This window comes from Microcebus murinus, chromosome 8 (assembly GCF_040939455.1).
Source record: "Microcebus murinus isolate Inina chromosome 8, M.murinus_Inina_mat1.0, whole genome shotgun sequence".
NCBI lineage: Eukaryota > Metazoa > Chordata > Mammalia > Primates > Cheirogaleidae > Microcebus > Microcebus murinus.
The window spans coordinates 25,536,611-25,560,224 of NC_134111.1; the positions used below are offsets into that span (position 1 = coordinate 25,536,611).

General features: G+C 35.5%; 1 protein-coding gene across 2 annotated transcripts in view; it reads left to right on the forward strand.

Moving 5' to 3' along the window:
* Positions 1-14,449: 14,449 nt before the first annotated feature.
* ARHGAP15 (Rho GTPase activating protein 15) overlaps positions 14,450-23,614 on the forward strand; it is a 604,592-nt gene continuing 595,427 nt past the window's right edge. For both annotated transcript variants that reach the window (XM_020288414.2, XM_020288413.2), the window contains exon 1: positions 14,450-14,595. The gene's annotated coding sequence lies outside the window, so the exon portion shown is untranslated. The remainder of the gene's footprint in view (positions 14,596-23,614) is intronic.

A 23,614-nucleotide genomic window follows, 5' to 3' on the forward strand; every position in this document is an offset into this window, starting at 1 on the left:
TCTTTTCTTTTTTTCAGCTGCTGAGTATGATTAAGATATAGTTTATTTCTTAAAATCTGCAGATTACTTTTGAATGTGCAATAAATTTAATGTATGTCAAATAGTAAAATGAGTACTACTATTTCAAATGGATTAGAATATGCTGAGATAAAATTGCATGTCCTAGGATTTTTTTAAAATGAAGCTTTTCTGTGCCCCATGACTAGAAATTCTGATTTAGTAGTTCATTAGGTCATTGATCTTGGAATTTACACTATATATATATTTATATATATTCATTTATATATTTATATATATTCATTTATATATTTATATATTCATTTATATATTTATATATATTTATTTATATATATATGTATTTTTATATATATACACATATATATTGCCATTATGATGGCCATTATGGTGTAGGAATTTTTCCCTGGTTATTATGGTGCAGGAATTTTGAAAAAATTTTAGGAAAAATAAGCAAAAAAGCAAGCATTGCCCTCAATCTTTCATTTAGCCAGTACTGGTTTTCCAAAGACTTAACCATAGCAAGAAGACAGTATTGTTTCCAAAGAACCATAGTAGAGGGTTTTTTTGTTTGTTTGTTTTTTTATTGTTCAAAAAGATAAATACATGTTTTAATTTTAAATAATCAAGCATATTTTAGAGAGTAAAAATGTAACCTAGCTGAAGAGTCGTTATAAGATTTTTTTTTAACTGGAAACTTCCTCCCACCCTTTCTCCTCCCCCCAACCCCCGCCAGCTGTCTGCAAAAATAGATTAATTCTCCTAATTTCCTGATTTAGTTATAGTCATAGTGTACATAAAAACAGATTTGATTTTCTTAGAATCAAACATAAAATGAAAGCCAAGGCCTTATCACTGAAACAAGACAGCAGTTTTGCAGAGCTGTGTACATCCTTTGAACTCCGATGACATTGTCTCAGAGGAAAAGATGTTTGATGAGTTTTTTACACTTTAAAGCTCTTGCTAAGGAAAATGAGCTGGGAATCTCTTTTGGTAGAATTGAAGGGGGGTGGATCATTTCGTCTTCAAAAGATGAGGGGAAAAGTGTCATTTTCTATTTCCCTTAAGTATCATTCTTTCAAATACTTGTGTGACAAGAGGTTCAACAGGCTTAGATTTGGGTTTTTAGTTTTCCAGAAATGCATGGAGGACTTAAATGGCCCTGTACATCAAAAGGAAGAAAGAGAGGAAAAAATCCCCTAGAAAGAAGGAAATGGTGCAGCAAACCCTTGAAAAATATAGTTCATAAAATTGCTATAATCAATTCTATATCCTACAATTTAAAAGAAAATTAACAATTGAAACCCAACACTGAATTAACTAACATTATGCACATCTAATTCGAGTTGTCAATGATAAACTCAGCGAGAAATGCTCTTTAGAGATAAAAATTTTTAAATGCAACGGTTCATTGCACACATAAAGATTATGTGCCAAGTCCTGTGTTAGGTGCTATATCCATATATGGAGCATAAAGTCAGGTTGAGCAAAAAAGAAGAATGAAAAATAAGGTGATATATAGTAGAAATATGGAAAAAAGGATGAAATGACTAGTGACTGAAGTGATAAAAAGTATGAAGAAGAAAAGTCATAATTGGATGGATTGGATATGTTGAAAATCGTGAAGGCTCTGGGATTTTGCCCAGTTTACAAGCTAACAAGTCAGTCTGCCAAAGTTTTAAAGATGGTGGCAGAAGACAGGAAACTCCTGGGTCAGAGACAAAGAACTTTTATTCACAGCAGAGCAGGGAGCATGTGTTTAACATTCACATCAATTTCTCTTGCCTCATAGTTCCCATGGAGGCTGTGTGGAGATGGGCTCAAGAGATGTTCACACAGTGAGGTTTCAGTCACAGCTGAGGAAACTTGAAATTAGAAAACCCGAGTCATGTATTAAGGCAAACCTGCCCAACCAACCTTTGCCCCAAAGAGACATGATCTTTATTATACTCATCAATGAACAAACCTCCTCTTTGCTCCAGAGGAAGACACTATATCTTCCAAGGCTGTTTCCTACACATAGTCCTTGAAAAGATACTCCAGAGCAAAGCCATTATGGCCTCTAGCTCATAGATGGCCAGAAATGCAAGAGACCTATGGAGGATTATCTGCCAACAGGATGTAGAAGATATAGTAGCTTTAACGAGTATTTCTGCAACACTCTGTCACTATAGTTTCATAGACCTTTTCATTAGAACAAAATATTATTGGCACAAATCATTCTTCCATATGATTGTTTAAAAATAAACTCTGCTCAGCGGAGTCATCCCAAACAAAGCAAGCAGACATATCTTGGTCAGTTTGTAAGACACAGATGAGTATAAGACCCATGACAAACTTATAAAAACAATAGTTTTGAGGGACTATTTTTAGGTATTTTTTTGTCATACATGCTTTAAAAATGACTTCACTGGTTTCTCATTAATTTGTTTTTGTTTATTTCTGTTGTTGCAGTTTTAGACAAAAATATACCATCGTGTTTGCCAAGTTTAGCAGCTTTAGGCTGTTATTTATATTTTCTCCATGCCCTAATCATTCTCATTTCTTATGGTGAACAAAAACAAAGCTCTTTAGCCTAATTATTATGTTCTTTCAAAGAGGTCCTAATATTACATTTGAACATAACAAAATAGAAATGCTTCTACTGTGTTTCAGTGTGAGACAAATTAGTGATAAATTATAATCTGAATCCTTGAAATAATAACCTAAACTTTATTTCTGAAAGTTATGCAACCTCTGTGTGTTTGCTTTAGTTTAAAGTACAACTTTTTCATGCAGAAAAAGGCATTCAATAAAATTCAATATCATTTCATATAAAACTCACAAAAAATTAAGTATAGAAGGAATGTATCTCATCACAACAAAGACTGTATATACAAGAAGACAACAGTTAAGTCAGACTCAACTGTGAAAAGTGAAAAACTTTTCCTGTAAGATCAGGAACAAGACAGGACTCTGCACTCTGGCTACTTTCATTCAACATAATAGTGGAAGTTTTTTAGCCAGAGAAATTAGGCAAGAAAAAGAAATAAAAGACATCCAGATGAGAAAGGAAGAAGTTAAATTGTCTTTGTTTGCAGACAACATAATCTTATGTATAGAAAACTCTAAGGATTCCACCAAAAAAACTGTTAGAACTGACAATCAAGTTCAGTAAAGTTGTACAATACAAAGTACTACTCAAAGCGATCTACAGATTCAATGCAATCCCTCTAAAAATTCCACTGTCATTTTTCACAGGAAAAAAAAAATCCTAAAATATATCTATGGAACCACGGAAGTCCCCAAGCAGCCAAAACACTCTTCATCAAAAAGAACAAAGCTGGAGGCATCACCCTACCTAATTGCAAAATATACTAAAAAGCCATAGTAATCAAAACAGTATGGTAATGGCATAAAAACAGACACATAGATCAATGGAACAGAATAGAGTGCCCAGAAATAAATGCACACACTTAAGGTCAATTGATTTTTGACAAAGATGCCAAGAATACATAATGGGTAGAATAGTCAATAAATAGTGCCAGGAAAACTTGACATTCACATGCAAAAGAATGAATTACACCCTCATCTCACACCGTATACAAAAATCAACTCAAAATGAATTAAATAATTAAATATAAGACCTTAAACTGTAAAACTACTAGAAAAGAACAAGGGAGAAACTCCATGACATGAGTCTGGGAAAAGATGTTTTGGATGAGGCCTGAGAAGCATAGATAACGAAAGAAAAAATACATGAATAGGGATTAAATCAAAGTAAAAAGCTTCTGCACAGCAAAGGAAGCAATCAACAGTATGAAAAGATAATCTAAAGAATGGAAGAATATATTTGCAAGCCATATAGTTGGTAAGGGGTTAATATCCAAATTTTATAAGAAACTCAAACAACTCAATAGTGTTTACTATTACTAAAAAATCCAGTGGAAGAAAAAGCACAGGACCTGAATAGAATTTCTCAAAAGAAGACATACAAATGGCCACAAGTATATGAAATGTGCTCAGCCTCACTCATCATCAGGGAAATGTGAATCCCAGACTTGAGCTATCACCCTACATCTGTCAAGATGATTGTTATCAAAAGGACAAAAGATTACAAGTGTGGCAAAGGATGTGGAAAACAGGGAACCCTACACTGCCAGTGGGAATGTAAATTAGGACAGTCATTGTGGAAAGCAGTATGGAGGTGCCTCAAAAAATTGAAAATAGAACTAATATAATCCATCAATCCCACTACTGGGTATATTTCCAAAGGATAGGATATCTACACTCCCAAGTTCATTGCAGCACTATTACGATAACCAAGAATCAACCTACATCCATCAACAATGAATGGATAAAGAAAATGTGGTATGTATACCCAATGAAGTACTATTCTGCCTTAAAAAAGAAGGAAACCATGTCATTTGTGGTAACATGGATGAACCTGGAAGATATTATGTTAATGAAATAAGCTAGGCACAGAAAAACAAATATCATATGATCTCATTTGTACATTGAGTATAAAAAAGTCTAACTCATAGAAACAACAGAGTAGAATGGTGGTTACCAGAGGTTGGGAATGGGAAGTAGGGGAAATGTTGGCTAAAGTATACAAATTTTCAGTTATACAACAGGAATAAGTTCAAGAAATCTATTGTTAATCATGGTGACTACAGTTCATATTATAACAATACACTGTATATATGAAAATTGTTAAGAGAAAACATATTAAAGTGTTCTCACCATAAAAAAGGACAAGTATGTGAGGTAATAATGTGAGGTTACATAGCTTGATTTAGCCTTTCCGCAGTGTACACATATATTAAAACATCATTGGTACATCATAAATATATGCAAGTTTTACATGTCAATTTAAATACATAACCAAAAAAATATAACTTTTTTTGATGCAAACTTTCTACTGTTGCTTTAAGGTATTCTGTTACTTCATTCCATCAACAGAAGTTAGCTTCAGTGGCATGTGATAAATATTTAATAACTAAATCTCTGAGAACTAAAGTGCCAAATTATAGACATTTGCCAATTTCTGTGGTGTAAACATTCATGCATGCCTGCTTTAACACACTACTAGATATCTCATTCATCACTGTACTTTCCATTTGTAATATGGGGTCATTGCAAAGTTGGAAGGCTACAACTTAATGTGTAGATTGCAAAATAAAATTTATACCCAGGTGTGATGACGGCCAGATAACCACAGAGAAAATAATTATAGTCCTTTCCTTTTGGAGGACATGGGACTCATAAATGATCATAGTCACCAGAGCAGAGGGCACAACTCCATCAGTCAGTATCTGCCCCCCATGTGTACATGTGCCCACTCTGATAGCTCCCTAGAATGTTTCTTCAAAGCTCAATTTGAAAAAATCTCAGTTCCTGAATGTCATACCTGAGCCTACCCCTCTGCTGAATCTACCATCTTCTATTCTGTGTGCTCCCAGGATGTTTTCGAGTCTTTTAACCAATTCAAGGAAGTGCTCAGTTCAAGTAAGTCCTCTTTATATTTCCCTCTCCCCTTTTTCTTCATTCCCTTTCTCTGGAACTTCTTTGAGCTGTATTCAGTTCTTCATGTTTCTTATTCATTCTTTCAGGTTTTGCATCTTTTAATCACTCTTGCCATATCTGGGTATTTTTTTTATCATGTCTCTCTTCAAGTTTGTTAACTTTCTCTATACTAATCATTGGTTTGTTACTTAATACATCTTTGAATTTTTAATCTTACTATGTTTTTTAAAGATTTATAGCTGATTCTTATAAAAATATGCCCGTATTTTATTTATCTTATCTTATTACTTTTTTTTTTTTTTTTTTTTTTAGAGACGAGGTCTCACTATGTTGCCCAGGCTGCAATGCAGGGTCTACTCACAGGCATGATCTCACTATGGATCTGGACAGGAGTTTTAAACTGATCCACTTCCAACCTAGTGGTCCCTTGCTCCCTGAAGGTCACCATACTGCACACCCCGTAGATGGGCATAGTGCACTACAGCCCAGAACTTCTGGGCTCAAGCATCCTCCCACCTCAGCCTCCTGAGTAGCTGGGACTATAGGCATGTGTCACCATGACATGCTAGTTTATTTTATTTTATTTTATTTTATTTTCAATGTTTTTTTCTTTCTTTTCTTTTTTATTTTGTTTTTTGTTTGTTTGTTTTACCATATTAACTTTCAATTTTCTGGCTGAATGCTAGTTTATTTTTAATCTTTGTACTCAATTTAAATATCTTCATTTTGTAGATTCTTTCAGATTTTCTATAATCTCAAACTCTGAGGTATATATTTGTTCTGGGTTTTTTTTCCTGCTGATTTTTGCAAATGATTGATAACTTCTTAATATACAGTGGTATCATTTTGTATCATGAAAGCACTTTATGCTGTGCATGGGAAGGTGTGGGTGGGTTTAGACTTCCACACACTCTGGGATGAGGAAGTGTTTGCGGCATAGTAGTTTTGCACTTGCTTCTTTCACTGGTCTAAAAGCAGATTTACATGAGTTTGTAGCCTTTGGGCTTCCAATATAAGGAAAGAGATTATAATTCTAGGTCTTCAACATGGGTCAGTTTTCAAATTTCTCAAAAAAAAAGGCATTTTTTTTTTGCCACCTAGAACCCTGGGCATAGGCAAGCTTTCTTGTTTTTATCTATTTTAGTTTTTCTTTTGGAGTATCCATAGCCATTCCATGGTTTATCTTTAAGCAAGAATTAGTTCTAACTTTGGTTTTGGGCAAGCCCAATGCCATCTCTTCGTTTCCTCAACGAACATGAAAATTTCTGATCCAAAGGACTGCATTCCCTCTCAATTTGCCATAGAGCAGCCTGCAAGTTCACTCCTTTAGCTAGAAATTTCCTTTTTAACTCTGTCTCTGTAAGTTTGCTTTCTTTTCTGGGAGGCTTAGCTATGTGTTTAATATTTTTAGTTCGTATTTTTTCCCTTGCATTTCTATGTGTATGCAGTGGGGCAGATCCACGTTGGCTCAATAGGCAACGTTGCTAGAACAGGACGTCTTTCCATCACAGCTTGCGGGCAGTATTGTGGCACGAACTGCAATGTCTCATAAATAGCTCGTGCCTTTCTGCTTTTCTCATTAGAGAGTGGTATATTTGGAGCTTCCTAAAATGAAGCTAGAGGCCAGGAGGTAAGGCCTGTCTTCCTGGGAACTTGCCTGGGTGCAGATACCCAGAGCCTCGTGGCTCCAGAAGTACTTTGCTTAGCCAGAAGCAAGTCCTGGAGACTTCTCCTTTTGGACATTAAAATTAATAAAAGCAAGGCAGCCCTTGTCCCTGTTATAAAATTCAAATGTGAAGATGAATAGAATAAGCCAAGATGTGATTACAGTGCTTTGATAAAGGTTAAGGTGGCAGAAGGAAATTGAACACTTTTATTTATAAAGCTATTATTTTATCTGATAAAACAACACAGAAACAAACATCTCCTGTCCCCTCTTCTTCCTCAAGGCACTCTATATCTAACCCATATCTAACTTCCCTTTAGATCATGATCCCTTGAAATTGTTGTATATATTTGCTATCTGATGATTCTTTTTTACTTTCTCCTTGGTTCTTACTACTCTTGGACATATTATTTGTTATTAATATGTTTTATTTTCTTATTTGTTTGTTGTCTGTCTCACTCCACCCAATGACATCAGTAATCTCCAAGAAATTATATGCTTGGAGCTTGATGCTGTGTCTAAAATAAAGCAAGTGCTTGTATGTTTGTTGAATTATTGGGTGACTGAATGCATATTTTTTTCCTCTAAGGGTGTAACATTTGGCTGCAAAAATTGCCACATTTATTTATTTTCTAAAATAATATAAATCTTGTCTTGACTTCAACTACTTTCTTTTGTATTTTTTTTTCTTTTGACTATATACAGCATGATCAACCACTTTGATCTTGCATTGAAAATTTTTGGTGAAAATTTTCATTTCCGTCACACTTTCCACTCATCTCTACCTCCAACTTTCAGCCCTTGAAACTCCATGGGATTCCCAGGTGCTTTGGTCCTCAGGGAATCTCCCTGGGCTACATGAATATCTCTTAAATGTTTCTTATCCAAGTTTAGAGGCACAATTTCTAACATATGGTTCTGATGAGCCTGGCATCTGATAATCCTCACAGTGTTGGATGGTTTCATATTATCTTCTTTCTTCCAAAACCTCTAAACCTTTGACCCATTTTCCCCTACCCTAATTTTCAATTCTCATTTTTCTATCTTAATGAAAAAATTGTTGCCATCAGAAGAGAACTCCCACTGACCACCCAAAGAGCACACTTCCCTGCTTCTTGCCCATGTACTCTGGCTTAATTCATGTTATAATGTGGAAGAACTGCCCTTGCTTCTCACCAAGACCAAGGCCAATAATGCCACTCATGCCCTGGGTCCCATTCCCTGTCCTCTGCTTGAGGACAGTGCTCCCATGATTCTTCCTTTTCAATCTGGCAGCATCAATTTTTTTCCTCTGCAGGATCATCCCCCAATGGTATACACACAAGTTGCTATTCTCCCATCCAAAAACTAACAAACAAAATATATAAATAAAAACAAATGCCCCTGACTCCATTTTCCCTGACTCCAATAGTTCCACACTGTTTCTATTACTTCTATCTCTTTCTGTAGAGTATGATTTCTTTAAAAGGTATCTATACCTGTTGTCTTCAGTCTATTAAAATAAGATGTCCTTACCTATATCACACAAAAATTGCTTCTATAAAGATCACAGTGACCTCCATGTTGCTATATATAAAGGTAATTTTGCCTCTTTCATCTACTTGAGGTACCAGCAGCATTTAACAATTTATAAATCTCTTCCAAGACATCTTTACTTGGTTTTCACAACACCAATTTCACCCATGTTTTTCTCCTTCCTTCCTGGCTGCCCTTTAGTCTCTTGTTATTTTTTTTCTCTCTCAATCTTTAAATTGAGCACTGGGTTCTTGAATCTTTTGTTCTCTTCTAGATCCACTCACTCTATGGGCTTTCTCATCCAGCCTCATGCTATTAAATGGTATTTTTATGTTGATGACTTCCAAATTTATATCTTGAGCTTGGACCGCTTTCTTGATTTCCAGATCTTCATATCTAACGGAATATCAGTCACCTCCATGGGATGACAAATAGACATCTCAAACTTAACATGTGCAGCCTGTAATCTAATGTGACCCAAGTCACACAAACCGGCTCCTTGACAGGCATTTCTGTATCAATAAAATTTGATTTATCCTTGGCTACTCAAGAGAATATCCTGTTGAGTTTTCCTCTAAAACACACCTGGAATTTGACCATTTCCCTATGATACCTGCTGCCTCCACCTTTGTCCAAGTTCCAGTTACCTGCCACTGGTTAAGATTTTATACTTCCTCAGCACTTCATGTCCCATTTCACTGCTTTCTTTTTTCTCTCCTTATCAATGATTAATTTCTAATATATATTATAATTATTTATCATTTTTTCTGAACTAGTATAAAATACACAGTTGCTTTAGTCTGTTTGGGCTACTATAGCAAAAATACTGTAAACTGGGTTGCTTAAAAATAATGAACATTTATTTCTCACAGTTATGGAGGCTGAGAAGTTCCAGATCATGGTGCCAGTAAATTCTGTGCCTAGTGAGGGGCCACTTCCGCACAAAGGGCACCTACTCGCTGTCTTCTCACAACAAAGGGGCAAGCTAGTTCTCTGGGGTCTCTTCGATAAGGGCACTAATCCCAATCATGAGGGCTCCATCCTCATGGCCTCATCACCCCCAGAGGACCCCACCTCTTCCAGGGAGGGAACCTCATTCCTCTCTCCCATCCTTTCAGGAAGAATCTAACCCTGTCTCAGTCTAAGTTAAGCCTTCCCTCCCTTTTCTAGTCTCCTTTAGTGTCCAACTCACAATATCTATTCAGAGGGCCTAGAAACTTCTGTTTTTCTCCCTAACCATACACAAACACATGGACACAATGTGGGTAAATATTACCCAAACCACAAGAACCAAGACCAAAAGCAGTTAACTCATTGTGATGAAGGGGGAAAAACAACTATGTGAGAAATTTATCTGGACCATATATTCAGACCCTGGTTGCTGGAACACAGTGCATGCATATATTTTATTTTGCTCATTTTTGTCAGATTGCTTGTAAGAATGGCTTCAGTTTATAGTCCTGCTAGCAATGTATGAGAATTCCTTTCTCCGTACATTCTCAGCCAGATTTTCATCATTTCAATGGGAGCTGATTTAACTTGTGTTACTGTGATTACTATAGAGTCTGTGCATCTCGTCATACACTCATTGGATATTAGGCCACTCCTTTCTCTGAATTAGTTATTCAACTCATTTGCTTAGTTTCTTATTGGGCTGCTTGTTTTCCTATTGGTCTGTATAAATCTTTTGTAAATATAGGTATTTTCTACTAGTCTCTTGTTTTTCTATAATTTTATTTATAATGTTATATATTTAACAGAAATCTTTAATTACTTTGCAGTAAATCCACAAAGTGCCATTTTGCAAAATATTCTCCTTCATTTTATTGTATCAGCATCATGGTTTTACCTTTCAAATCTAGGTTTTAATCCATCAGGGGTCCATTTTTGCATGGGGTTTAATGCAGGGGCTCAAATCTATTTTCCTTTATTTAGTAAATGTGTTTTGCCAATATAATCTGATAAAATAATCTCTTACCTTTTGTTTATCTTATGATGCCACCTTTATCATTTATCAATAAAAACAGTCATTTTTGAACTGCTCCTGGGCTGGCATTGAAATGTTTTTTTTGTTTGTTTGTTTTTTTTTTTTTTTTTTTTTTTGAGACAGAGTCTCGCTTTCTTGCCCAGGCTAGAGTGAGTGCCGTGGCGTCAGCCTCGCTCACAGCAACCTCAGACTCCTGGGCTCAAGCAATCCTCCTGCCTCAGCCTCCCGAGTAGCTGGGACTACAGGCACGAGCCACCATGCCCGGCTGATTTTTTATATTATAGATATTAGTTGGCCAATTAATTTCTTTCTATTTTTATGGTAGAGACGGGGTCTCGCTCAGGCTGGTTTTGAACTCCTGACCTTGAGCAATCCGCCTGCCTCGGCCTCCCAGAGTGCTAGGATTACAGGCGTGAGCCACCGCGCCCGGCCTGAAATGTTTTTTAATACTGTGATTTTGGACCATGTCAATATCTAACAGGGCAAGTCACCAGTTTTTGATCTTTTGATTCATAATGAACTTAGGTATTCTTGGACATTTGTTCTTCTGTGGAAATTCTGGAAGGAGCTTGTTGCATTCTTCAAAAAGTCCAGTTGCAACTATAATTGGGATTTGATTATATCTGTTTGTAGATTAATTTGGGTAGATTGATAGATTTCCACTATTTTCTTATCTAGGAACATAGTATATTTCTATTTATCCTAATCTTCTTTCAATTTCCTTGATATAGATTTAAAATTTAGAGAACTTTCTGGAGACCTGATTTTAGTATGAGTCTCAGGAATGATTCCTACCTGCTAAGTCCACCATTTCAGTCAGTAAAGAGCCAAAAAGCAATACCAGGAGTGAAACTTCCTCAGCATTATCTACTTAGAGTTGTGCTGCGTAGTAAGTGGGTAGGAGATAGCATAGTTATAATTTAGAACGAGGACTCTGAGGTTAAAGCTTCTGGGTTTGACTCTTGACTCTGCTCCTAACTAATTTAGGCAACAAATTAACCTCAACTTCCTCATATGTAAAAAGAGTATACTATTGGCGAGCTCAGGCTGAACATGGTGGCTCATGACTGTAATCCCATTACTTTGGGAAGCACAGGCAGGAGGATCACTTGGGTTCAGGAATTCGAGACCAGACTGAGCAACATAGAGACTTTGTCTTTACAAAAAAATAAGAAAAATTAGTCAGATACGGTGGCACATACCTGTAGTCCCAGCACTTTGGGAAGCTGAGGCATGAGGAATACATGAGCCCAGGAGTCTGAGGTTGCAGAGAGCTATGATGATGCCACCATACTCCAGCCCAGACAAAAGAGCAAGACCCTGTCTCAAAAAAAAAAAAAAAAAAAAAAAGTTTGGCTAGCTCATAAAGTCATGAGGATTAAAAGGCAGAATAAATATAAGTGCTTTGTATAAAGCTTGGCTTATAACAGGCATTCAAGCATTCAATAAATATTAGCTACTACAAAGAGTGAACATAATCAAGCCACAAGTGTAAAAGCACTAACCTGGATAGTAAATCATAGTATCATAGTAAAGGCATCTCTTTTAGAGATCAAGCCCAGGCATATCATTGCCTAAGAGGCTAACCTCTCACCCTATAAAAAGAAAATATACTTTTGTTTCCATTTATTGTTTAGTTGTTTATGATCATAAATATTGTGTCACCCTTCAAGTAGATATTTACATTTATTTATATTTACATTTAATTTATTATACCATAAGGGTATATTGGTGTTTTTTATATTTTTTCTTAGTCAGATGTCTGATATTAGTACTATTCAGAAGGAAAGGCTTAATTATTTTTCTTATCCTAGACTTCTGAGTATGACTCAAATTTACAAAGGCTTAAATCCAGTAGAATGTATTCAAATTTTTCTGATGCTTCTTAGGAGGCATCAGAATTTCCTTCATCACGCTAATTTATGTCTACAATTCTTCATGACATATAAAATATTTAAATCTATTTACTTGTATTCTCTAAGATAGATTTTTTATTTGTTTGTTTATTGTTATTTGTTATTTTATTTATTTGTTTATTTTTTTATTTATTTGTTTATTTTTTTATTTGTTTCATTATATGGATGAATGAACTGAATTTCAGAGAACTTCAGCGAAGTTCTTCAGCAAAGACTTGGCGAAGGCTAAAAAATAGCAATTTCAGAATTCAGGCCTGAATTCGGATTTCCTCACTTTTAATATTATGCTCTTTCCACTTTCTCCTCAGTGTTAAGAGTAAACACTAAAAGGTCCAACATGGCCGGGCGTGGTGGCTCACGCCTGTAATCCTAGCTCTCTGGGAGGCCAAGGTGGCGGATTGCTCGAGGTCAGGAGTTCAAAACCAGCCTGAGCAAGAGTGAGACCCTGTCTCTACTATAAATAGAAAGAAATTAATTGGCCAACTAATATATAGAAAAAATTAGCCGGGCATGGTGGTGCATGTCGGTAGTCCCAGCTACTCTTGGGAGGCTGAGGCAGGAAGATTGCTTGAGCCCAGGAGTTTGAGGTTGCTGCGAGCTAGGCTGATGCCAAGGCACTCACTCTAGCCTGGGCAACAAAGTGAGACTCTGTCTCAAAAAAAAAAAAAAAAAAAAGGTCCAACGTGGAATAACAACAGACAGCAAATTCTAGAATCAAACAGAAAAATGACATTAAAAAGTAGAGTCTTAGAGAAATTAGATTAACTGGCAGGGACATGTCATCCTTAACTTGGGCCATATACAACAAATATATGTTTGTCTTTTTGCGTGCAAAACATTCCATACCACTGAGTTCTATTATGCAGATTTTTAGTCTAATTGGTTTGTATGACAATAGATCGCAATTTAACCTCTCCTGTATTTGGAAGGAGAGATTTTCCCTTTGTGAGTATCCTGTGAAGATCACAAAAGCAGCTAAGCCTGAAAATCCAGGAGCTTATTTCTCCAACTCCACGGCTCGATAACGATGCACCTCCTACAGTTATTGCCAAGACCCTGTAAAAGTATGTCTTGGATTGGCTGAAGTTTGACACAGGAGGGCACACCACAGCATGCCAAAATGATGCCCTTTGGACCTTTTATCATAATATTTTTCTTTGTAAGTCAGACCACCTAGAGAATCAATCAGCTAGAGCAAAAAGCTCCTCAGTAGATTCCAGAACAGCTTAGGAAACTTCCAGAGAGGACAGCAGTGAGGAGAGCCACTGTCAGAGCAAATGCCACAGGGTGTGTTCAGTGAGCACCTTCCTCAGATGGCAGCAGCGGGGCTCTGGGCTGGCTTTTCTGAAGTTCTACCAATGCACCCTGCCCAAGGCCCTGTGAACTTAGTCTCTGCAGCTTTTGGTGGGTCCTTCCACTCGTGAGACAGCAGCACCCCCTCTGTGAGTTGGAGGTGGCTTCTTGGCTTCCCAAGTTCATATGTGGAACCTCCTGGCCGCATGCGAATGTGCTCAAGCTTCCCCAGGACGGTAGAGACTTGGGTTTTCAAGCCCTTGCTAGAAGGCAGAGAAAGGGGAAGTTTCCTGAGTGCTTAGCTGCCTGCTCCTCCCCACTGCTGAATTTTTAATCACACCATTTCCCCCTTAAATCAAAATTGATAAAAATCTATATACATGCGTCATGCTTGAAAATTGATAATCACGTCGAAAACAATAATGATACTGTTGACTATACATGGCAATTTCTTCAAATCGAGTAATGCTGTGATGTGTGTGGTTAACCGTATCTACCCAGGAAGTGGTTTCATTTAAAAGTTTTGTGCTCACCCCACCCCCCGCCTCTTCTTCCCCCAGTACTGAAATTAAGCAGCATCCAACACAGGCCTACTCTTACGACATGTGACTTTACTGTTTTCCGTTTTTGTTGAAAGAGTCATTAACAGTTAGTAGTTGATGGCAGTTTCAATAACAAGTCGTCGCCAAGAAAAGGTAAGTACCTTTTAACTTTATTATGTTGTACATGAAATTTAAACTTGAAAATGTTTGACAGAGTATTTTACATCTTGGTGTGAACATACAAAACATTTCTACAAACTGTGATGCTTTCACCTGTGATGAAAACATCAACTCGTTTCCTTGGTTGTAGAAAAAAAAAAAATATTTTCGTATTTTCAGCTGTCAAGTTTCAAAGCCCTTTACTACAATGTTCTACTAGGCTCGTTTGCTAAGATTTCATACTAAAAATGTTAAAGATAGAATAAGGTACAGTTTTAGTCTGAAAGTGCTTTTAAAAAATAACTAGTTGGAAAAATGTGAGACTTTGCACCTTTAACTGACTGTTTTATAAAAATATGCATTATTTGAGATTTAGATAATGAAAAAGGCATTTTGTAACAATAGGAAATAACATCTTCAATTGCATTGTGAAATATACCCACTTTGAGGCATTGTATTAAAGTTAGCATTAAAAACCTTTAGAAAGGTTCTTAAACATGTAGCTTTTTACATAGCCATTAAAAAGCAAAAAAGTTTTAAAATGTAAAAGAAAACTATTATGACAGTGTTTTTTTTTCTAACTTTTATTCAAGATATAGGGTGAAATGAGGGCACCTTTCTAATCCATAGGCAAAATTTTATATTTAAAAAAAGAAGTCACAGCTGACTTCACCGAAGGTTACTCTGGGAGGAGAAGTAAATTAGAGGTATATATATATTTTTATTTATGTAATTATATAATTTTCTTTCTTTGAGATATTTTAAAATAATAATCCTTAAATATGAAAAGAATTTGTTAGTCATAAACTGACAAGTAATTTTCCTTTATATTGACTCCTTGCTTATACAGAATGTCTTTGTGTGCTCTAATGTATGTGTGGAAAACATAAAAATATTGCTCATCTCAGAGAAAAATACCTTAAATAAATTTGACTGTAGATTTTTGAAAGAATTCTAATAAAAGCCCAAGATATGATCCACTCATCCCTAATATTATTTTTATTGTGTTGGCGGATGGGAGAAGCGATGGCCCCCACAACACCTATTTTTTGTGTGTTATTAAAAAATGGTTACAGGGTTGATAAGTGGCAACAATTTTCTTTTCTCTTATTGTCTTCTATTGAAAGACACATATAAATGTTTTTTGACATGGTCAATTTAGTAGGAAATTATTAGGCATACTAACACACTCCATTTTAAGACCTCTTCAATTGTCAGGACTGAAGCTAGCTACTTGTTGACTATTAAAATGATCATGGAGTTATAGAGATTAGGACTTGGTGTTCAATACGTTTTTTATTGTTTGGAGTGTAAGAAGACCCTGGTAATATGTATTTGCTTTGATATTCTGATTAGATTTTCAATTTGTTGCATTTCCTCATAATGGAAAGCCTTATTTAAGTCTGCCTTCAATATTGTGGTTCTGAACCTCTGCATCTATAGAAGCTGTATAATTCAGATAACTTTGGTTGATATGTTATTACTTTATTTCATTTTATTATAAAAGAACATCACATGAATAAATATATGTAGTATTTACACATTAGCAAGAATGAACAAGATAAGCATATGGCATTGAAGAAAAGTCCATGAAAGTTTTTTAAGCCATTTAATACATTTAAAAACCAAATTCTTCGTAAAAATAAGTGTATCTTGCAGAAACTGTTAAATTAAAATATAAATATTTTATGGAATATGTGTAAAATTAAGAATGAATTAAACATAGCCTGGTATGAATTTAGAAAGAGCAACAAATAGAGATGATAGACAGGTCCACTAAGACACCTTCAGAATTGTTTGTGAAAACAAGTATTGCATAATCTCTTGAAAGTACAGACCAAATCTGAAGACAGTCATTTGCAAATGAATTACCATAGATGACTGTACATTTTAAATGGATAAATAAGAAACAAGTTTTGGTGAAATAAAAACAATACAGAGGATCTCATCTGAAAAGTAATTTCAAAGCTGATTTGTTAAAAGAATATCATACTTTTCCACTTAGGGCCAGCATTCAGCAAAGTTCAGAAAGGAGAAAATCTTTCCTTGATATTTCTCCTCTTGTTCCTTTTTAATGCTCTGTTCTAGAGCAGCTTGCTCTGTCCTTAATTTTGGGTCCCACAGCCTTGGTACCTAGAGGGATAGACCCTGTCTTGCTCCTTCCATCCCATCCCCATTGCCTTTAAATTTTTTTCATTCGATTTTCTATTGTTTATGGAGCCTAATAAAAATGATCCATACTCATGGGGTAAGGCTACAGAGCCTTGACTTCCTAACCAGGTCTCCTCTTCTCTTCCCAGTAGAATTTTAATAAGTTCGTACAGCAGACTGAATCCAAAGGATCAGCTAAACGTTGAGGACTCCAGGTTCAAGGGTTGCCATGGCAAATAGTTGGAGGGAGAATATTTGAGGGAGGGAGAATATTTGAGGGAAGAGGGAGCATTTTGTTAAGCATTGGTCCTACCTGTGATATTTAAACACAGAATTTTTGAGGGCATCACATATGAAGGATCTATCATAGATGTATGTCCATTTCTCTAAGATATTCCTAAAAAGAATATACACCCTTCTTGTACCAGGCGAAAAATAATTGTATTATCTTCTCAGACAATTTTGATATTCTCATACACTTAGAAAATACTTAACATAATCAATTGTTTTGTGAATGTATTTTAAAATGTATTTAATACCCTGAATTTAACTCTGGATATCAGAAGCGTATTTTTTACACTTTTAGACTTTGAAATGCACGTGTAGGTATTATAAATTTCAGCTTATAGTAAGCAAACCTCCTTTGTTCACAAATGATAGAAATTGAGTCAAAACTGGCCTAGGCAATACAGATATTTCTTTATTTGTGAAAAGTCCAAGAATAACAATGTCAGAAATGGCTGGATCCAGGAGCTCACTCAGGATTATGAAGATTAGGTCTCATTTTTGTTTTTAATTCCTTAGTTTTTCTTTTCACTATACTATAAGCAATCTCCGGCAGAAGCTCCCCCAGAGTTAACTAGAAAGCTCCAGGTTTATGTCTGATCCTTTCAACAAACTCTGGCAAAAGAATGCCTTTCCCCTATCACCATCGCAGTCTCAAATTCAGATCTGATTGAACTGAATTGGGTCACATGACTGTAGCTGACAATCATTGAATCTGGGCACAGACACCCTGAGTGAGCAGGCCTAGGTCACAGTCCCCCTCTTGCCATAGGGAGTACCTGCACCTGTACCACGTGGACTCTTAGCTGGGAAAGGGATCTTCTAAAGTAGAAATTCAAATGCTTTCTCTGGAAGAAAGGTGACTGCATTTCTCATGGGCAAAAGCCACAGAACTCCACTACAGATCCACACACGGTCACGGTTTCAATCGTTACTTCCCAACTTCTTTAAACTCTACAATCATACAAAAATACAGTAATAATATAAAGTCAGGTCTGACTGAAACATGTGTTTCAATTAAACTGGATCTTAAAATACTTTTCAACAACTATTCCATGTGTGAAAATCCCTCACAACATATGTCTTCTAAAAGCTTATGATCTAGTGTGACTATTATATTAATAATTATTATGCAAATAAAATTCATCAAGTATTACAAAAAGATACAAAGAATATTCTATTAGGATTCAAAATTCATTGAACATGTTCATATTCCTGTTATTTGCCAGGCCATAAGCTAGAGAATTTTGTAGGTGTTGTGTCATTTGATCATATCCTCACAGGGAATTCAGGATCGTTCTGGAAGAATTTTTTATGGTAGTTTTCAGAGAAATCTAAGACTGGAGAGTTTTAAAACATTCCAAAAGACAGGAGGGGAAAGTGTCAGGCACAAAAACACAGAGCGCCAGAGAATTTCTAAGGAAGAGTGGATTGTCCTGTTTTGTTAGATGGAAGTATTGGGACAGGAGTTGAGGCCAGTAAGGTAGTGGGATCATAATAGAGTGGACCCGCTGTGGAGATGATGACTCAGGGATATAAATAACAACAGGGTTTTTGATTAGAGGAAATACATAATGGATGTCCACACTTATACATCTTGATGGGTTATCTAGAGTCAGGACTTACTTTTTTTCTTCCGTTTACCTCACTGTTAAGTGACACTTTCTTCAAATGCTTTGCAGAAGAGGTCGCAGTCAGTGAAAGAGATTTATGTGAGGACAGGGACTGACTTACCTGCTCAGGTCCCTGAAGTCCTTATTACAAGCTGTGGTTATATAAATCTTTTTTTTATTATTATTATTATTTTATGAAAGCCTTTTGTTTCTTTTGTTTGTTTATTTTTAACTTGAGAATAATGCTATAGCAAGATGGTTCAAAATCAACATAAAACCTAAATACAAAATTTCCTATTTCTATCTACCCTATTCTCTTCCATCTTAACCCAACAGGTAACCACTTGTCATTTTCGTATTTTTATCCTTCACAGTTTCTTTATGCAAAAAGTACCTATGTATATATGCGCATATATGTGGGTATGTATATATCCTCCTTTATTGCACTAAAGTTAGCATAATGGTACATACCTCTACCTCTCCACTTTGCCTTTCTTTTTTTTTTTTAGCAATATAGCTATTTTTTTCTACAGATGTATAGTATTCCACTATATGGATGTATCATACTTAATTTAACCAATGTCCTGTTAAAAGGGTCATGAGTATTTTCAATTTTTCTAATATAATAAATATTTTTATAAAATTGTGTATATTTGAAAATAAGTGTAAAACATAAATTTCCATAACTACTATTTATGAGATAAAGGATAAAATAATTTTGATAGTTGTTGCCAAACTATCCATCATGTTAGGTGTAGCTTTCTGCACTTCTACCAGCCCTTAATGAGAATGCTGGTAGAAGCTCCATAGCTTTTCCAACAGTGGCCAAACATTTTAGGTTTTTCAAATCTGTCTGTAGATAATTGTATCTCAATCTAATTTCATTTGGTATTTCTGTTATTAGAATTAAGGTTGATCTTGTTTTTTAAAAGATTAAAGGTTTATTTGATTTCCTTGTGAGACAATATATCTTTTTTCAGCTGTATAATTAAAGACCAAAACATTAGTGACATGCAAGCCTAGGAATGAGAAGTTAAAGGAAGCAAGGAGTCAGGGATAGCATGTATAAAATACGACACTCCTTTTCTAAAGATTTGAAATAGACAATAGCTAAAAGGGAGATGAAATATGAATGTTCAAGTGAAGGAAGGGAAAAAGAATGAAGACCCAACAGGGTCTCAGTGGAGACTAAGACAGATGGGTGTAATCACTGGCTCAAGTAGATAAATTAGCCTTAAACAGAAGATAGAGCACTTTAATGAGTGTGAATGTAGATGAACTGGGTATAGATAAGATGAAGTGAGGAGAGGGAGTTGAAGGAATACATGCTTCATAGTGTCAATCTTTGCTGTAATGGTAGGGAAACTCATCTGATGTAAGAGTATTACCTGCATGCCAAAAACTAGACAGAATATTTTATTTTAAAAAACTGACCTTGTCAATAACACACAATACAATTGTGAACTTTAAAATATTTTTTTTCTTGTTCAGTAGGTATTAGCTAAATTCAATACAACTCCATAAATAATTCTTAACTCCAATAAAGTACCCTGTGTTGGCCTAAGAATTACTGGGGACACACAAAAAAATAATTGGATATGCTATCTAGCCAATGAAAACTTGTTAAGTCACTAAGAAGTACACAAAGAGAAGAACTTAATTTAAATCTATGTATATAATCCAATTCTATGGAGCTATAGAACATACCACTGACAGAGTCCCAAAAGTCTTCAGTTTGCCAAATCTAATCGCCATTTATGTGTCATCTTATTATCTACTCTCTGAGCTGCATTTGATGCTATTGAACACTCCTCCCCTCTTGAAACTCTCTTTTCATTTGACTTCTGGGATATTTCATTCTCCTGGCTTTCCTCCAAACTAACTGGATGCTCTTTCTCTATCTCCTTTGCTAAATCTACCTCATCCTGTAGCCTTCCAAATGTTGAGATATCCTGAGCTAGTCTTTGGATTTCTACTCTTCTGTTTGTACTCGTGTCTTCTAAGTTTATTCCTATGTGGTCTTCTTTAGTTCCATGACTTTAAATACTATCTATATGCTAATTAGATCTCAAGACCAAACCTTTTTTCTCAGCACTGAAACTATACTTGCAACTGCCTATTCATCATCTCCACTTGAATGTCTTATTGAGACATTAAAATGAGTATGCAGTATTCAAAACAAATCTCTTAATTGCTCCACACCTCTCCCCAACCCAACCTGCTTCTTCCTTTTTCTCCTCCATCTCAGTTCATGGCATCACCATTGTTTTCTCTTTTCAGGGCAATAGCCCAAGAAATTACATTCCCTCCCACTCGCTACCCGCTACCCCAAACTCCATCCAATTCTCAGCAATAAGTAGAGCCTGCACAATATAGTCTGAACTTCCATTATATTGTTCACTTGACTTTTCTCAATACTGGCTCTTTCTTTTTAGACTAATAGGTGGTCTTTGTTTCTTTGGTATGTTGGTATAATGACTACCGCCCGCCCCCCCCACAAAAAAAACTAGCTAAATGAATACACTACATTATATGACATTTTGATGACATCAAATTTTAGACAAAATCACATTCACTCTCTAGTTAAAAGAGAGAGGATCATATGAAGCATATAAAACAGTGTTGATTTGCACATTTAAATTAACTCGAGAAGGCTAAAGAGATAACAACTTCTACTTTAGTCAGGCTTTTTTTTTTGGCTGTAAATGTGATTTCAGTGCTTTAATTTATTATGAAGTACACTTTTAGGGCAAGAGAACCATGTCTCACAAACATTGAAAATATTGGTGAAGAACAAAAAGAAAATTAAATAAATAAAAAACCCTTTTTATATTACAACTTATGTACAATTAATTTTCTTTCAAATTGTTGCTGTTACATACTTGAACCCATTTTATGGTTCTAGTAATATATTTTTAAATTTCTAAATGCTAATTGGACTTCTTGGGCGCTTGTTTAACAGCTTTCACTTTGCAGGAATGTATTAGACATTAAGCAAGGTGTCAACGTATATCAAAATATCCTGAATGAAATCACTTCTTTCCATTTTCATTACTATTACTGCAGAATTCTCCTCCTTCCTTCTACTCTCCCCACAATAGTGATTGTCCAAGGGGTAGCCAGAGTGACCTTTTTAAGACCTAGAACATACAATTCTGCTACTAAAACATTACAAATGGCTTTCTATTATACTTCAAATTAAATCCAATCTCCTTTCATGATTTGAAGGCCCTCTCTGTCTTCTCACTCCTCTGCTTTTGTTTTTCATCATATAATTTTGGCTATGTAAAATTTATTATTTATTTAACAAAGAGTACAGTGGCTATGTTTACCTTAGAATAATGGTCAATGAGAGTATTGATCTTGTCTGTCTTTTTACTACTGAGTATGTAGAACCTAGAACAAGAGTAGGCGTGTAATAAACAGTCAATAAATGGTTTTTTTTAGTGAAAGAATAAATGCTATAAAAGTTGACTATGGGCTATAGAACCAGGAAAGGATTTCAAGAGATTTGTGATTTTTTACTGGGTCTAAAAAATAGGATAATTTAGGAGAAGAGAAGCTAGAAATATATTTCAAATAAATGATACTATATCTACTACATATATGGTACATTTTGAGTACCTGGCACTGGTGAACGGTTGGGTTAGAATTCTATATCCATACTATGGTGCCTTCCTGAAAATCAGAACAAATAATTTACCACCTGAAAACATATTGCCATAAACTGATGGAAAACACCAACTACCTCTAAGCATTTAAATTTTAAGTGATTTTACTAAAACCACGATGTTAAAATTGAATAATTATGTTTACTTTAGAATCATTTCCTAAACACTTAGAGAACATTTTGTTCTAGTCTCTACTGCTGTGATACAACTTTAGAGTCAAAACAGGACATCTTTTTAAAAGAGCTATGAAAGGTACAATGCTCAGGAAATCGAGTGCTGAGTCAAGGGAAACTTCTGTTTCTGTTCATTTATCTTTCTGTTGTAGCTAATTTTGTGTTAGAATTTTAAGGACTAGAAACTAAGCATTGGAGCCCAAATTCATCTCTTTGCTAAATGCATGGGGGAAATCAAGTAATCTGAGCTTCCATACCATACCACCTACTCATACTTTGATGGTTCTCCTAAAGGAAGTGGAATGTAGGAGGCAAAAATATACATCGATTACCTCAGTGGTGTCTCCACCACTGTGGTAGGTATAATGGTGTTACCAAAAATAGTCAATATTCCCTTTGTTCTCAAGATGCTTACAGTAGCATGAGACATTCTTCAATACAAGTTATTAGAGTGGGATTGTTAATTATCATCATCATAGCTGTGATTTATTCAATGTATACTATGGGCCAGGTGTTTTGCATACCTCATAAGCATTTGGTACTCACAAAAGTCATGTGTAGGAGTTAGTATCCCCATTTTAAAGATAAGGAAGCTAAGGTTAAGAAATGACGTGCTCAAATTTACAGAGCTATTTGGTAGGCTGGGTCATGATTTGTAGACAGACCTGAATAATACAGAATCTATGTTATTTTCACTATGCCGTGCTGTAATTTCTAAGCCTGTTAGGTATTAGCAGTTAAGCAATGCTGAACTTTATTCATGAGGCCCTAGAGTCTAAAAGGCTCTAAAAGGATCCTGCTTTGTTTGATGTCTAAAACAATGCCATCTGTAGAAAATCTGTTGCTTGTTCTTTACAAATATTGCCTTATGTAGAGGTACTATAAAGCATGTGAGGAAGAAAGCATGTGTTAGCCTTAGTTTCTGTCATACTGCAGGTACCTTTTCTATTTCATTTTTTCTGTCTCTTCTGGATCCTGTGTTTTCCCACAGCCATCAAATCCCAAAGATTTCTTTTAGACTCACGTTGTGCAATAGCAACCAGCCACAAATAACTATTGAGCGCCTGAAGAGTGACTAGTCTGAATTGAGTGTAAAATAAACACCAGATTTTGAAGACTT